The sequence below is a fragment of the Gorilla gorilla genome, chromosome 6 (assembly GCF_029281585.2).
Source record: "Gorilla gorilla gorilla isolate KB3781 chromosome 6, NHGRI_mGorGor1-v2.1_pri, whole genome shotgun sequence".
In the NCBI taxonomy this organism is placed as follows: Eukaryota; Metazoa; Chordata; class Mammalia; order Primates; family Hominidae; genus Gorilla; species Gorilla gorilla.
In genome coordinates this window covers 19,251,063-19,269,158 of record NC_073230.2, presented here as the reverse complement: position 1 = coordinate 19,269,158, position 18,096 = coordinate 19,251,063, and the positions used below count along the sequence as shown (strand labels likewise).

The window sequence follows — 18,096 nt, the reverse complement described above, 5'->3', positions numbered from 1 at the left end:
GAGTTTAGTCTCAGTCTTTATTCTTTAGGCAAAGCAATATGCTCACTGTCATGACATTTGTGGATATAGAGTTGAATTTGTTAACTTAAGCTTTGTGATATGTGGGACACCTCAGAAACAAGCCAAGTGAGGGCGGTTCCAACGATTAAAGGCAAATGGGGCTCCAGTGAGCCTTCAGGAAAGACTGAAAACTCAATTATTAACTAGTGAGTCGGAGGATTTTTAAAGTGTACAACTTTTAGGATGTCTGGGTTCAAACTTTCTCTTCCTTCCTTGAGAATTGTTTTGCTCTGTTTTTCAACCATTCAACAAAAGCAGCTACTAACTGCCCATCATTACCCCCTGGCAAAATGCTTGGAGTTTCTGGCGGGGGCCGTGACAGGCAGGAAAACAATACGGAGTGAGGAATTACCAACCCCTTTTCTGCGGGCTCGCTTTCTCTCTGCATTAAAAAAACATTGAGAATTCCTTAGCGGACCTGAAACTTCACATGTTCATAGGAATAAAATGGGGAAAGATTATTCCTGTCGCTTAGAGCTAGGGGGTAATTTAAGAATAACTTGGTCAGGCCAAACATTAAGAGAATGTTGTAGTTGAAAGGGAAAGTATGTATTCGTCATGGGGTTGCAAACAAGTTTCAGGGAGTGGGTGTCTTTTCCTGCTTCAGCCCATCTCTGCACCACTGCTGAAGAGACAGCTCAATGTACTCTACAATTGCATCACTGTCGATATCTGGAATTTTTAAAGAAGTTGCAGCTATCCAGAAATTTAGTAAGGAGATTAAACAGAAATTTATTTAAAGTCAAAGTACACAATTTGTCTTAGAATATTACATGAAACATATACACATTTTAAAAAGCAAGATTATTCTTGCTAACACCTTAAGTTTGAAGATCAGTTGAGTAATGAATTCAAATGAAATAAAATTAATTTATTTCAATTTGAAACAAAGATTTGAAGATCTCTAGTTTAGCGTAAGCTAGGGTTTTACTTGTTAAAAGCACATTCATAATGACAAACATTAATCAAATTATAATTTACCATTAAATGGTATCATATGGATGCTTGGGGAGAGCTTCTTAGGTAAGTCAGTGTAGGATGAAATAGTAATTGCCTAGTTGAAATTTATACTAGCAAAGTAACAAGAGCCAAGCAATAATTCAGATGGAAAAGAGCCCAGCCAACATTCACTGTACAGCATCTGAGGTGTCAATATATGTCATCATAAATGTCATGGTAGGAGCACAAGCCAATAAACAGTTTAAAATAGTGGGAAGCTCTCAGAAACAATGATATGGAGACCTTGATTCCAGTGCCAGTCCTAGCTCTTGCTAGCTACAGGAATTTTGGCAGTTCACTTAACTTTTGACTCTTAGTTTTCTCAACTGCATGTAAATGTAATGACACCTTCTTCTGCCTATCTGCAGTGTGTGAAAATCACATGAGTTATGAGAAAGTGATTGGTAAACTTCAAAGCTGTATGCAAATGTAAGCTAGTATGATGAGGATGTTAAAGATATTTATTGAATGGTGATCCTTGGTTTGGTAAAAAAAAAAAAATAGTTCATTCAATTGGAAAGCAAAATAATGACTTCTTTATTTTTTTTTTACCAAAGGGAAAGGAGACTTTAATATATCTGTAAAGGAGTTGAACGTAGTTCTCAAAAGAAGTAGAGAATATTTAAAGGAAAAAGATATACCATAAATGAAAATTTAGAAGTTACAGAATCACTATGTGTGTATCACTTGATGAAAATAAAGAGTCAAGAAGGGAATTGGAAGAGAAAAGAGGTGAGATACTCCAGAATATCTATTCCAATAGGGTAAGCTTGGTCTTGGTACAGAGGATTATAGAGAATCATATTAATGGTGAGATTATTGAATTAAAGTGATGTAGTGAAAGTTGTTACACTGGATGAAAATCTGGGACAGGAACTCTAACTGTGTATGTTACTAACATGCTGTAGAACTTTGGTAAAGACATTAATGACTTTGGTTCTTGGCTTCCTATTTTGTAATACTCATTAAATAGATAAAATGATATCTAAGGGCCTTTTTAACCCCTAAAGTGCTTCATAGATATGAATGCATATGTCAGATACATATATTATAAATACACACATAAATATATATATATACAACAAATAAGGGTATATAAAGTTGACCCTTGAACAATGCACAGATTAGGGGTCCTGACCTACATGCACAGTGGAAATTTTATGTATAACTTTTGACCTCTCCAAAACTTAACTACTAATAGCCAACTATTGATCAGAAGCCTTACAGATAACATGAACAGTCAATTAATACATATTTTATATATGTATTATATACTATATTCTTACAATCAAGTAAGCTAGAGACAAGGAAATGACATTTGGAAAATCATGAGGAAGAGACAATATATTTACTATTCATTAAATGGAACTGGATCATCATAAAGGTCTTTATCTTCATCGTCTTCACATTGAATAGGCTGAGGAGGAAGAGGAAGATAGATAAGGGGTTGGTTTTGTTGTTTGAGGAGTGGCAGAGGTGGAAGAAAATGCATGTAAGTTGAACTGCCCAAATCAAATCATGTTGTTCAAGAGCCAACTGTACACATGTGTGTATACATATACTATATACATGTTACTTATTACTTATACATTATATGTAATGTTAAATATCTATCCATCTATCTATATACGTGCTTTATTAAGTCAACTCACAACAAAGAGTTTTTGAGGAGCTAAAATATGTAACCACTGTGGTGAAAGCTGAATGGGATACTGCCATCCCTGCCATTGAGAAACTCACAATTGACTTTTTTAAAAAAATTCTCATTCAACTGATTACAGGCTTTAGGAGAAACTCACAATTAAACAACACTATAAGTACACAATTACAGCATGGCATACCATACACATGAACAGAGCATTATAAGAACAAAGAGGTTATTTGGCTGATAAAGGAGGTGTGAAGGGTCGCAAAGATAATTTAATATATGATCTGGGTCTTGAAGGATGAGGTGGCTTTTGACTGAGGAAGGAGTAGAAGGCCATTCTAAGCAGAGAGAAGAAAAAAAATAAAAATGAAAAGGCACAGCAGCTTTCCTAGATCTTGAAAGTCCCGGTAGTACACAGCACCTCAAGCCCAGGATGTTGGATAGCAATGAAAAGATTTCATGCCAATCCAGTGAGTTAGGACCAGATTATCAATAAACTTTCAAACAATGGTAAGGTATTGGACCTTAACTTATAAGTAGGTGGTAGCCACTGTAAACTTTGAGCAGAAGAGTGATATTTTTTTGTTTGTCTAGAATGAAGAGAGATGAGTTTAGAAGCTGGAAGGCCAGTGACATGAGTCGTTGACTGAGAGACAAAGGGAAACAGAACTCGGACAATAGAAGTTATAGTGAAGAGTGAGTAGAAGAGGGCTTGAGGTCACACTGAAGCAATGTTAGCTTAGATTTAGGGTGCAGAAGACACAGTGCCTTCCAGGGAAAGTAGGAAAATGCCATCAAGGTTTTCTTCATGCCTGTAGTCAGTAATGGAGGTACAGGGTATGAAAAAAGGAAGAACAGATTTCTTAGTGTTGTGAAGAAGAATATCAATTTAATTCAGATATACTGAGCTTGAGGTAGCAATGACATATTTAGACTAATATATCTCATGGGAAAATTAGTGAATGGGTGACTCAGTTTAGGAGAAGGAGTTAGGCTGAAGGTGTAAGCGTGGAACTCAATAAATGTATATTTCAAGCCATGGGAGTGGGAGGGATCATTAAAGCAAAGAAAATATTGAAAAGAAGAGCCAGGATATTTCACAGAGAATATTGAGATATAAAGGGCCACAGTGGGAGAAGATCTAGAGAAACAGTCTAAGAAAGTATGGCCAGAAAAGGTACAAGGCAAATGACAAGATACACTAGACGAAGACGGTATTTTATAAAGGAGATTGTGGCAAAAAGTATTTAAAAAGTTTAGAAAGGCTAGGAAAGGAATTCTAAAATATTTTAGAAAATATCAAGTATGAGGACTTGGTAAGATAATTCACAGTGTTTTGGGAAACGACATTTTAGGTATAGAGGTAGAGATATAAACTTGATTGAATAAAAAACAAGATGGTAGAAAAGATACAGTATCAATAAAGTTGAATAACTAAGTGGTATGTAAGTCTCTCTACTACAATGTTGTTTTATAAGGAGGAAACCCCAGAATTTCAGGTATTAAAAATTATTTATTAAAATATAAAAGTCTGTTGGGCATGGTGGCTCATACCTGTAATCCCACGGCTTTTTAGAGGCCAGGGTGGAAGGATTGCTTGAACCTAGGAGTTCAAGTTTACAGTCAACCATGATTACACCATTGTACCCCAGCCTGGGCGACAGAGCAAGATCCTGTCTCTAAAAATTAATTAAATAAATAAAACATAAAAGTTAAAATTTTCAGCACTTTTGTATCACAGTCATTTCAAAGTTAACTTATCTTTGTGTGAATAATTGGGAAACATTTCATACACACAAGAGGCATAGCATTTATATTACTGAAAGATGAATAACTACTGTTACTAATAAGTGTTAATGGCATTTGCATTTTTTTTTTTTTTTGGGACAGAGGCTCACTCTTTTTGCCCAGGCTGCAGTACAGTGGCATGATCTTGGCTCACTGCAATCATTGCCTCCTGGATTCAAGCGATTCTCCTGCATCAGCCTCCCGAGTAGCTAGGGTTACAGGGGCCCACCACCATACCCGGCTAATTTTGGTATTTTTAGTACAGACTGGGTTTCACCATGTTGGGCAGGCTGGTCTCGAACTCCTGACCTCAGGTGATCCACCCACCTTGGTCTCCCAAAGTTCTGGGATTACAGGGACATTTGCACTTTTTATTATTCTAGCATATGAGATTGTTTCTATAATAATTATTGTTAGTTATATTCACTTGGCAATTCCAAATTAAGAGTGTCAATGAATTGAGCAAAACGCGACTGACTTAGCATTAATCAGACAAAAAATGTTGAATACATAAACTTTTATCAACTTCTGTCATAGATATATTTTCAAAAGTATCTTAATGAAGTAACTGAATTTATTTTTATCATGATGAAATTACACTGAATCCAAGAAACACGTACATAATAGCCAATATTTAGAATTGAGGTGATAGAGTATTTACAGGTATGTATTTTCTCTCAAGGAGAATACTCACATTAAACACTTTCGAACTGGATTTATCTAATGCAGGACATTACTATTACTGACAGTCACTGTGTCCTTTACATAGTAATTGCATTAAAATTATGCCTTTGTTCTTCAACTTTAATAAAAACAATGTTATCTTTTTTTACTTTTGTGTACTTATGCTAATAGTACTTATTACTCTGCATATAAAATATTCTCCAATGTATATGGAAATATATCTATTTTAATTCTACCAATCTTTAAGTAACAAAGGAGAGAGGGATATCATTCCAGGTAGTCATAAAATGAGGTGGCATTATCCCAATACAAGTGTTTTAAACTTCAATTGTTCTTACAATTTACTTTTATTCAGAATGTCATTTTTCTGAATTTCAAGAATGAGAAGGATGGAATAGGATAGACAGAGCATGAGCGTCAGCGTTAATCAATCTGGGGCAACATGGATGGAAAATATTCTATTCATGTTACCTAAAAAGTTATTTTATCTCTCTGAATCTTTTTCTTTCATCTCCAATATGGATTAATGGGATGCATTCTATAGGGGTTTTCTGAGGTTTAAATGTGGTAATGCATGTAACGTACTAGGAGAGTGCCTGACACATATTAAAAGTTCAGTAAATGATAGTTTTTATTGTTGCTATTGTTCTGTCAGATGGTACAAAAACTATTTAAGTTTATGACCTGGAGCAAGCCCAATAATGTGCATTAGCCTTCTCTTAAGCATCTTTTCTTTTCCAGTAAATGCACTAGAAGATACAAATTGATACAGTTAACCAGACCAGTAGATACTCCAAGTTATAAGGGAGACACCATTATAGAATGGAAAGAACACGGACTTTGAGATCAGACAAACCACTGTTTACATCTTACCTCTACCTGACTGGCTAAGTTAGACCAATTCTCTGGCTCTGTTTTTCACCTTAGAACAATGACACAAGTTCTGATGTAAGAAGGCATTTATGAAGTTTTTCAACAGGTAATAAATAGAAAGTATGTACTACCGTGACCTAAATGCTGCAGACATTCAAAAACTGTTAGTTCTCTTACCATTCTTTACCAGTTATTCCCCTAAAAATGACATAAGTTGCAGAAATTTTACTGGTCTAACATACTTATGTGTTTTCTCCAACTAAAGGACAGCATGAAAGACAAAAAAAAAAAACAAATATAGAAAGAAATTATTTTATTATAGACATATTTTTTATTAGTTTGGCACTTATGTGTAGACAGCAGTTACCAAAGACTATAAAAATGTTTTGAGCACCAAATTTAGGGTTAATTATGTAAATAGAACTTTTTATACTTCATTTTATTATTGTATCTCAGGGGATTTCTCAAAAATTTGATATTTTACATTCTTGAAATTAACATTGTCACCTATCACTTCTAAATTAAATGCTGTCACAGGATAGTTGCTTGTATTTTATACATTGCTTTGTTTTTACTTGGTAAGTGATCATTTAAATACATTTTAAAAACCACTGCAGTTTGTGTCTTGTCTTTTTTTCTTTTGTAATTTATATAACACCATCAGTGCTCAGAATTCATTAAAAGTATATTGGTTGGTTGGATCAAAAAGTCAAATTCTCAGGGAATTGTATGAGGCTTTAACTGTTTCAGTGAAACTGGAGTAACTTAGATTACTCCTTCTGAAAATTACACACAACTATCTGGTTTGTAAAATGATGGCAGCCCTCAATCATAGCTGAGATTAAGAGTACAATAGGATGGCACGTAATCTAGATTTTCTTCTGCCCATTATTACTGTATAGAGGACAGGCCTGATGGTGGGAGGAAGAGATTCTGAGTAGGTTATTGGTGAAGTGTGATTGTAGTTTGGGTCCTTTTAGGAGGAATACAAGTTTCTTGACCTCTGATAAGAGTTAGAATGAGAATACTGGATAGTGGAGTTTCTTTGTGAAGAGAGTGTTGGAAGTCCCTCAGTGTAGTGAATATATAGGACAGGATCCCTTAGAATTAATATAAAGGCACATTAGACTGGCCCTTAATGAAGGAGGCACTGAGCATGTGGCACTTGAGAAAATATATCTTTCCTAATACAAGAGACAGTGCAGACTGTGAAGTAGAGGTGCCAGTGAGTCATAAGGTAGATATCTTTTCTAATTTTTTTCATCAGAACTTTACATTGATAGTTTAAAATGCATTCAAGTGATGACAGCATTAAATGTTGTCACAGTAGAATTGTTTCTGTTTTGTGCATTGTTTCATTTTTACTTCATAGGCGATCATTTGAATTATTTTTAAAAAACACTACTGTTTATATCTTGTCTGTCTTTCTTGGTGTACGTCGCACAATTAGGTTCTCAGAATTCATTGGTTACTTAGATCAAAAAATGAAATACCCAGGTGGTTTCCATGCATGTAGTTCCTATGTACCCAAACAGTAAAAAAGTTTATATTAATGGGAAGTGATAAAACAATTAAAAGCATTCATATATACCAATAATGATCTAGCTGAGAAAGAAATCAAGAAAATAATCCAATTTACAATAGCTGCAAAAATAAAATACTTATAAATGAATTTAACTAAAGACATGTATAATCTCTTCAAGGAAAACTACAAAACACTGATGAAAGAAATTGTCATTGACACAAACAAATGGAAAAACATCCCATGCTCATGAATGAGAAGAATTAATATTGTTGCAATGACCGTTCTGCCCAAAGAAATCTACAGATTCAATGCAATCTCTATCAAAATACCAATGCCATGTTTCACAGAATTAGAAAAAAGAATCCTAAAATTCATATGGAGCCATAAAAAAGAACCCAAATAGCCAAAGCAATCCTAAGCAAAAAGAACAAACCTGGAGAGATCACATTACCCAATTTCAAATTATATTATGAGGCTATAGTAACCAAAACAGCATAGTACTAGTATAGAAGTAGAGGCATAGATCAATGGAATAGAATGGATTACCCAGAAATAAGGTCACATATTTTAAACCAACTGATCTTTGACAAAGCCAACAAGAACATACATTGGAGAAAGAACTCTCCTTTCAATAAATGGTGCTGGGAAAATTGAATTTCCATATGCAGAAGAATGAAACTAGACCCCTATCTCTCATTACATACAAAAATCTACCCAAGAGGGATTAACGTCTTAAGCATAAGAACCCTAACTATAAGAATACTAGAAGAAAACCTATGGAAAACTCTTCTGGACATTGGTCTAGGCAATCAGTTTATGACTGAGACCTCAAAGTCACAGGTAACAAAAACTAAAGTAGACAAATGAAACTTGATTAAACTGAAAACCTTCTGCACACCAAAAGAAATAATCAACAGAGTGAACAGACAACCTGCAGAATGGGAGAAAATATTTGCTAACTATTCATCCATCAGGAGACTAATATCTAGAGTATACTAGATATTGTAATATACTGTTTATGAGAATATACTGGAAGAACTTGAATAACTCAGTTTTTAAAAATCCCACTAAAAATTGGGCAATGGACATGAATAGGCATTTTTAAAAGAAGACATACAAATGATTAACAGGTATATGGAAAAGTGCTCAATATCCACTACATGATTGGTGGGAATGTAAATTATTACAATCTCTATGGAAAACACTATGGAAATTTCTCAAAGAGCTAAAAATAGAACTGCCATTCAATCCATCAGTCCAACTGCTGGGTATCTACCCAAAGGAAAAAAAAGTCCATATATCAAAAGACACCTATACTCATCTTAATCATAGTACTATTCACAATAGCAAAGATGTGGAATCAACCTAAGTGTCCATCAACAGAAGAATGGACAATGAAAATGTGTGGTGTATATGTATACAATATAATACTATTCAGCCATAAAAAGAATAAAATTATGTGTTTGGCAGCAATGTAGATAGAACTAGAGGTCTTTAACTTAAGTGAAACCAGCTAGGCACAGAAAGTCAAATATCACATGTTCTGATTCATAAGTGGTGGTAAAAAAAATTTGTACACATAGATGTAGAGAACGGAATGATAGACAAAGGAGATTTGGGAAGGCTAGGAGGGGAGAGGAGGATGGATGATGAGAAATTACCTAATGGGTGCAATGTGCGTTATTTGGATGTTGGATATCCTAGAAGTCCTAACTTGATCACTATGCAACCTATGCATGTAACAAAATTGCGCATGTACCCTATAAATTTGTACAAATAATGGCATATTGGGAAAGGGTGAGGGAAACTAGGTAATACTTGGAGCAATGATACCAAAAAGTAACCTCTCTATTGTTTCTGATGCATAATTGGACCTAGCCAAAAAGATGCCATTGCATCCTCCAGAAAAGCTGTTGAGCTAGTTGTTATTTTACAGTTTAGTATGTGAAATCATAACCTTTGGGGTATTGTTTCTATTATGCCCATATTATTATATCAAAGTTATGCTATGGGAAAGGAAATGAAATAAAGGCAGATGGAGAAGAAGCACAAATGTGTTCCCTTATATGAACAATAATTTTCAAATGTCACATGCAGTAGGGTAATTTTGTAGGAGGTTCCAAGTCACAGGGGACGTCAGAGAGAGATGGTCCACATAGAAGGAGTCACATTAGTAAATTCAGGAAAAGCTATGCAAGAGTGATAAAACTTGGGGAAAAAGTGAGATATTTTAAGAGAGAAAAACAGCACAGAGAAAAGAGAAATCAAGCAAATTATCTGCATTCTTTTAAAATTATTATTTTTTTTCTTTTGAGGTGAACACTTCAAAGTTTATTTACATGTTCTGTTTTCTCTTTTAAGAATCCAAGTTTCCCAAATTAAATGTTTCTAATGTTACTATATATGCCTAAAAAAATAAAAGAAAAAAAAAGGGCTTTTAAAATCAGGGCAAGGGAGAAGAGATAAAAAGTCATCAAATTAGTCCTCTTAGCTCCAAATGAAATGAAATTAAGAACAAAACTGTTGGTTTCCAATAGGAGTTTCGTTCCATTTTCCAGCACATACAGTCAGCTCAGTCTCAGCGAAGACCCTCAGAACTGTTAGCCCAACATATAGTGACCATTGTTCACCATGTTAAAGAGCATCACTTTGGGTCCTCAGGAATGACATTACATAAACACTTTACTAAATACCTAAAGAGAGGAACTGAGCAAGAGGCAGCCAAAAACAAGATACAGGAGAATAGACATTTCCCGCAGTACTTTCATAAAACATGGTTTGGCTCGTGATGAAATGAAAAGTCCCAGAAAACCTGGCTACAAGGCTGAGGGAAAATACAAAGATGATCCTGTTGATCTCCGCCTTGATATTGAACGTCATAAAAAACATAAGGAGAGATCTTCAACGAGGTAAATCTAGAGAATCAGTGAATTCCCAAGAGTCCAGCCACTCAAGGGAAAGGTCAGCTGAGAAAACAGAAAACTTATAAAGGATCAAAGAAGCAGAAGAAGCACCGGAGAGCGAGAGGCACGTCCAGATCCTCCTCCTCTTCCTCCCGGTCATCTCACTCCTACAAAGCAGAAGAGTACACTGAAGAGACAGAGAAAAGAGAGGAGAACACCACGGGCTTTGAGACACCGAGACTGGGGACCAAAGTCTTTGTGGGTCCAAGTGAAAGAGGAGGTGGCAGAGCTCGAGGAAACTTTCAATTTCAAGCCAGAGGAAGAGGCCAGGACAGAGGCAACTACTCTGGGAACAATAACAACAGTAACAATGATTTTCAAAAAAGAAACCGGTAAGAGGAGTGGGACCTAGATTACACACCCAAAAGCAAGAAGTATTACTTGCATGATGACCTCCGGGTCAGGGCCGGTTCATGTTCTGGAAATCAAGCACCAGCCCCAAGTGGGCCCATGAGAAGTTCAGTGGGGAGGAAGGGGAGACTGAAGACGACAAGAGTGGGACAGAGAACAGAGAAGAGAAGGACAGTTTACAGCCCACAACCGAGTAGGGTCCACTCTTTACGGAATTCCTAGCCCAGGGGAGAGAGGCGCTGGGAAGATGGCTGGCGAGGAGCTAAGCAGAGGAACCTCAAGAAGATTCTGAAAAATCCTACCCCCACCCCTCACCAGCCATGCAGATTGTACTACCGCGGGAGGCATCCCTGGCGCTGCCTTCCACTGGACAGAGGAGGCTGGCGGTGGAGCCCGGGGGTCAGGCCCAGCTCTTGAGCGGAACACAACGCATTGGGCTTTAGCTGTTTTTCTCATCTGTTACTGGTGTGTGGGGTGGGGGCAGAGGTAGGGTGGGAGAGCGATGCTTGGATTAAAATGATTTTATTTTTAATAGACTTTTTGGTGCAGTGTTAGACTTACAGAAAGTTAAGCAGAAAGTACAGAGTTGCCTTATGTTCCCATTCTCCCACTATTTTCTTCTACTATCAGAATCTTGCGCTAGTGTGGTACATTTGTTACGACTGATGAACCAATATTACTACATTATTATTAACCAACGTCCATGGTTTACATTAGGATTCACTCTTTGGATTGCACATTCTAAGGATTTTTAACAGATATGTAGAGAGATTTATCCACCATTACCATATTATATAGAATAGGTTTACTACCCTGAAAATTCCCTGTGCTCCTTCTATTTCTCCCTTCCTCCTCCCAAATCCCTAGCAAAGACATATCTTTTTACTGTCTCCATATTTGTGCTTTTTGGAGAATGTTATATAGTTGGAATTATACCGTATGTAGCCTTTTCAGTTGGGCATCTTTCACTAGCAGTAAGTGTTTAAGTTTTCTACATGCCTTTTCGTGGCTTGACAGCTCATTTCTTTTGAGCGCTGAACAATATTCCATCCTTTGGCTATACTACAGTTTGTTTATTCACTTACCTATTTAAAGGCATCTTGGTTGCTTCCAAGTTTGGGCAGTTATGAATATTCATGTGCATATTTTTGTGTGGATGTAAGTTTTTAGTTCATTTGCGTAAATACCATGGAGCATGCTGCTGGATCATATGGCAAGAATATATTTAGCTTTATAAGAAACTGCCAAACTGCCTTCCGAAGTGGCTGTACCATTTTGCATTTCCACCAGCAGTGAATGAGAGTTCCTATTTCTCCACTCCTCACCAACTTTTGGTGCTTTTAGTATTTTTTGTTTTAGCCATTCTAATGGATGCATATCTTGTTTCAATTTGCAGTTCCCTACTAACATGATGTTTCATCTGCTTGTCATCTTTTCATCTGCTTGTCATCTGCAGATATTCTTTGGTGATAGATCTGCATTCTTTTAATTGTAGGAGTAATAGTAGCAAGAGTAGGTAGCTAACTCTTAGCTGGCGGAGTTCAAAGTCTCAGTCCAGAGTGTGCTGCACATATTCCACTTTTTATTGTTCTGATAGAATGACACATACTGAAGATAATTGTTCAATAATGAAAAAAAACCACATGGGAATTAAGTAAGGAATAAATGTAGATGGTCCTACACTTTGTTCCCCCTTGAGAGGAATATCTTGGGCATGATGAATGATATCCCGAAGTAGAAGGAAATGGGCAAATATAATAAAGATTAAGTTAAGCCTACAAGCTGGTGAGATTTTCAAGTATAATACATACCTCCTGTATCCCTAGTGGACTCTGGTATGGTTAATAAATCATGTAGCTGCATATCTACTTTTCCTTGCTTTGCACTGAGGCAGCCATTGTCTGGGAAAAAGTGGGAGACGCAACATTTTTCTGAACTTCTGGGAAACAGTGAAGGTCCACTGTGCTGAAGCCCTAGTAAGTTGACCTGGAAACCAAGTTGTTAAGTCAGCCTGCTACTTAGGTTGCTCCCATGACCTTCCCGTTGACACATATTGTTGAGCGCCCTCAGAAAGGAGATAGGTAAACAATGACCCAGAAGTGGATAGTTGGTGTGCGTAAGAATAGAAATATAGTACACTATTAACAGCCTAACGTAGAACAATACTGCTTGATGGAAAATTAAATTTCCCAGGCAAATGTATTGGACACAGACATTGATTATGTAGCTAAAATAGTTTAACTTATGGTATGTGGCCAATACAGGGCTTTCTAATTGTTCTGTGTAGTCTGTATAAAATGTTTTCCCTTGGGCTATTATAGCGCTAGCAAATAACAGGACATTCTGAGTATTGTAGACGGATGTGTTTGTAGGTATGTTCTCTATTGTACCAGAGAAGAAGTGGTATCAGAACACAAATAGTGACTATTTGATTTGCACTATTTAAAAGTTATTTTTATTTTCTCTACAAAAATCAGAGTGTGACTATAAATGTTACAGAGTTCCACTGTATTCAGGGATTTCCAGATTAGTTGCAAAGAATTAAATGCATAGCTTGGAATGAAAGAAGCACCTAATCAATAACTAGTTAAATAAATATATGTTTGTGTGCATTTGCCTGTGTGTGTGTGTAGTCAGTAAAAAGATGTTTAAGAACAGACTTCTGAGCCAGAAGTGCATGAATTTTGACCTAATTTTGTTATTTATTAGGAATATGATTTCTAATCTCTGACTTTTATTTTGTAGCTATACCATGTGATATGATATTAGTAACTACCTCTACAGATTATTTAAAGATAGCTTGAGATAAACCTACACTGTACTTAGATGGTGCCTGGCACAAGTAACTGCTCAGTAAATGTTATCCCTTACTTGGCTATAATCCTAGTGTGAACTGCTCACTGGTACAGAATTTGTCTCCTGAATCTATCTGTGTCCTTTCCTTTTTTACTTTGATTCCTCTTCCTCCTTGGATCTGCATATGAATGTCAAGCTTCTCTGCATCTGACAGTGCTCTGTTCTCTACCTCTGGTCAGAGTCAACAGTGTAATTACAAAGCTCAGCCTCACTGTAAGGTTGTTCAAAGTATGATTTTTAAATGCAGAGACATTCTGCCCCAGTGTTTTGTTTTTACTTGTGATTGTGCATATCTTAGCCATGTAGGCAATGCTGGAGGTTGGAGTCTCTAAGTGGGACTGTGGGTTCCAAAGTTCCTTTGCTTGTAAAACCCGAGATTATTCTTGGCAAGACTTTCCTGCTCGGTGATGCTGTGAATGAAAGGATGTTGGAAGTGTACGATGAGTGATGAGACTTCCTTTCTTAAACTCCTCCCCTAAAATGCATTATGTGTGTGTGTGTGTGTGTGATATGAATATCCTACTTTCACATGTCAATATACGTGGTTCAAAATCTTCTGAAGGAAATGAAAATGTTGTCTCCCAGCTTGAAAGAGAGACAGCTATTCAACTATTTCATGTCCATTACAACCCATTTATTTGTACATTCTTTAAAATTTGTGTAGCACTTGTAAACTTGTGACAGAATCACAATAATAATTTGATGCACCATTATAAGCATAATCACACATGTATACATGTCTGCATATCTAGATGCATGAATATATATACAGGCACATGCAAATAATGCAATAATATATGGCTTAATTGTCACACAGAACTTCATAATTTTACCTGATATTATGAAAATTATACCTCCTAAAATATGTTTTTATGTGGTATTTATAGTAGTGACTTTTAAAAATGTGTGCAATTATACACTTTTTTACTAAAATATTATACAAAATTTATATTAAGATTTTATTTTACAAAGTTTTGTGCCAAGCTTATGTTCCTCAATAACCCACTCATAAAAGCTATTATAAAAGTCCTTGCATTACCTTCCACTAAGTTATTGCTTTTATCTTAAGACCCTTTTTATGTCTAACCATCTTCCTGTGTTTGCCGCTCTGGTGCCTGTACAGTGTTTTCAAACTGCACTGCTTGCACAAATTTCCAAGAAGTACTTTTCTAGTAGCATCTACCTGCCAGCATATCCATGAACACTATTTCTCTAAAACATTACTTGTAAATAGTTTCCATTGATTATGACATCATTGAGGCAGGAATGGTAACAGACCCAGATGGAATAATGTGGATTACATGTATCTATATAGAAACATATATTGCATTGCATAACTATTTCAGGGGACTCCATTCACAGTCTGAATTAAGTGACCTTTTATTCCCCAGTTTGTGTTAATCAAATTCAACTGAGGAAAATTGGCAGGCACTTAATACCTATTTTATGGCAAGGTCTGTGTGTCAGGTGCAGGGGAACAAACATGAATAGCATGGAGTTCTCTATCCTGTGTAAATAAATTATTTGAGGCTAGTGAACTTATTACAAAAATAGAAACATATATGGATGTAAAATGGAGGAGGGAGTAATTCTCTTGCAAAATGAGACAGGGAAGGAAAACTTTCATAAGACACAAGTTTGAAAGATAAACAGTTTACAAAATGGAGAAAGGCTATAGAGAGACAGAATCCCAGGCAGAGAAGGAACAGTTGTGAAGAAATTAAATGGCATGTGTCCAGGGATAGAAAGAAGTTTGGAGTAACAAAAAGTAGGGAATAATTTGGGGTGGGAAGAAGGATGGGTATGAGTTTGGAGAAGAAGGGAATGGATGGATGACACAGTCTTTTCATAATAATAAGTTTATTTGCTGTTTTCTGATTCATAGAATCTAGGAGATCAAGTCATTTGGGTTTATAAAATATTGCCAGGAGTGAAAGAATATATTTGTAAATGTTAAGCCAGATGTGAATATGTGAGCTTTATATGATTGTTCATCTAAATGAACTATTATAATTCTCCTTGCAAACTTTCCGAGAGAAATGCTATCTTAGGTAGTGCTAATTAAATGCAGTAACTTCAATAGTGTAGCGTCCTTTCAGGTTTATTAATAAGAATGATGTAATATTTTATTTTTTCCTCTGCAGTTTTGACTAAAGTAATATTAAAATAAGTAAAGCTTACATATATGTACATATATTTATATGTACAGGTATAGAACTCATCCCTGATGAGTTCCCTGAAAAGGAATACAAATGAGGGGAGTAGATGAGGCATGATATAAAGGCTGGCTATACTGAACTCTTCTCTGCTGTGGACTACCTGGTTAAGAGAAGTAATACCACTCCCTTACCCTGCTGCAGGTCCATCACTTGCAATCAGAGACGAGGTTCAACTAAAAACAAAAAAATCTCATAAAGGATAATACCGTTGGCTGAATGCAACATCTAGTGGGCCAAAATTGGACTATGGGGCATTGATTGACAACCTTTGCCTTTGACAATCATATGAGGTCTTCAAAAACATGAAGCTTAAAAATGGAGGGTAGAAAAGATTTTTAAAAGATTCTTTTTTTTTTGAGTTTTAGAGAATGGCTACGTGAAAGTATATGTAACAACAAATTCAAATTAAAGTGTCTGAGCAACCATGTTTCCAGCCAACATCAACATTTCTCTATGCACTGTGCTTCATTTGTTCTCATTAGTTCATGGGCCCTGTGGAGAGAGGAGTAATCAGGATTAAGGCATCTACCGCTCATGAGCTGGCACAGATAATCACAGAAATGCAGCAAAGATCAGAAGATCCAATCACTCTATCAAACAGCTTCTTTTGAGAGTTTGCTGTGGTGACTGCATACCTCTAATGGGAGAGTCATCAAAATGGATTTGGATTTATGAAATCAAATAATACATAAGGGAGCTTTGACTGCTGCTAAGATACATTTCTCTTCCTGTCTCTTACTGCAAGATTTAATGTAATTTCTTTAGTTCTCTTGGCTTGTTTTATAAGAGAACTGGTTTTGAACTGCTTCAGCTGTGCAAGTTCCACAAGAAGAGAATAAATATTATGAAGCAGACAAGGTGGTCCTTCAACCTTGGTTGATCAAGCACTGCAGAATCATGAAAGTCATGATTTCCCGAATCATGATGAAAGTTTTCAGAGCTTTCAAGATCATTCTTCTTGAGGTAATTTTCTACCTTGATAGCATCGTCTAAAAGCTAAATTATTTTGAGTATTTTATGAAAAATGTAGAAATTAGAGTGAAAATTACTTTTGTGCCATGTTATTATAAATGAGATGAATCTCCTTTGTTAGTCATATGCTGAGTACTTGGGATTGCCATCACAGAGCCATTCTTTTAACAGCTTTATTTGATAGAATTCACGTAGCATGTAATCACCCATTTAAAGCATACAATTCAATGGCTTTTAGCATATTCACAGAGTTGTGCATCCATTACCACAATCAATTCAAGAACATTTTCATTACCCCAAGAAGAAATCCTGTATCCCTGAGCCATCAGCCCAGGTCCTGGGAAAATACCAATCTACTTTTTCTCTCTATTCGCCTAGTCTGGACATTTCATATGAATGGCATCATAACTTGCATGATCCTTTGTGACTAGCACCTTTTATTTCGCATCATGTTTTCAAAGTCCATCCATGTTTTACAAGTATCAGAATTCCACTGGATAAATACACTGCCTTTGTTTATTCCTCAGCTGATAGACATTTCGGTTGTTCCTACCTTTTGTCTATTATGAATCATGCTACTATGAACATTCATGTACAAGTTTTAGTGTGGATATGTATTTTCATTTCTTGAATATATACTTAGGAGTTAAATTACTGGATCTTATGGTAACTGTATTTTTAATTGCTTGAGAAACTGCCAAACTGAGCCTTATTATTATTATTATTACTTTGAGATGGAGTCTTGCTCTGTCACCCAGGCTAGAGTGCAGTGGCGCTATCTCGGCTCACTGCAACCTCTGCCTCCTGGGTTCAAGTGATTCCCCTGCCTCAGCTTCCCAAGTAGCTGGGACTACAGGCGTGTGCCACCATGCCCAGCTAATTTTTTGTAATTTTAGTAGAGACAGCGTCTCACCGTGTTGGCCAGGATGGTCTGGATCTCCTGACCTCGTGATCCGCCTGCCTTGGCCTCAGAAAGTGCTGGGATTACAGGTGTGAGCCACCACTCCCAGCTGAGCCATGTTTTTTAAACCCAGCACTGCATAATACCTACTATGTTTTTTATGAATTTCGGTTATGATATAATTGTCATTTAAGAACACGTAATTAGAAGATAAGTAATTAAAAATATAGGAAAGTGTTTTAGGGGAACTAATTCAT

At 36.2% G+C, this 18,096-nt stretch overlaps 1 protein-coding gene across 1 annotated transcript in view; it reads left to right on the top strand.

Annotated features, from left to right (window-relative positions):
• THSD7A (thrombospondin type 1 domain containing 7A) overlaps nucleotides 1-18,096 on the top strand; it is a 468,774-nt gene that overhangs the window by 837 nt on the left and 449,841 nt on the right. The window lies entirely within an intron of this gene.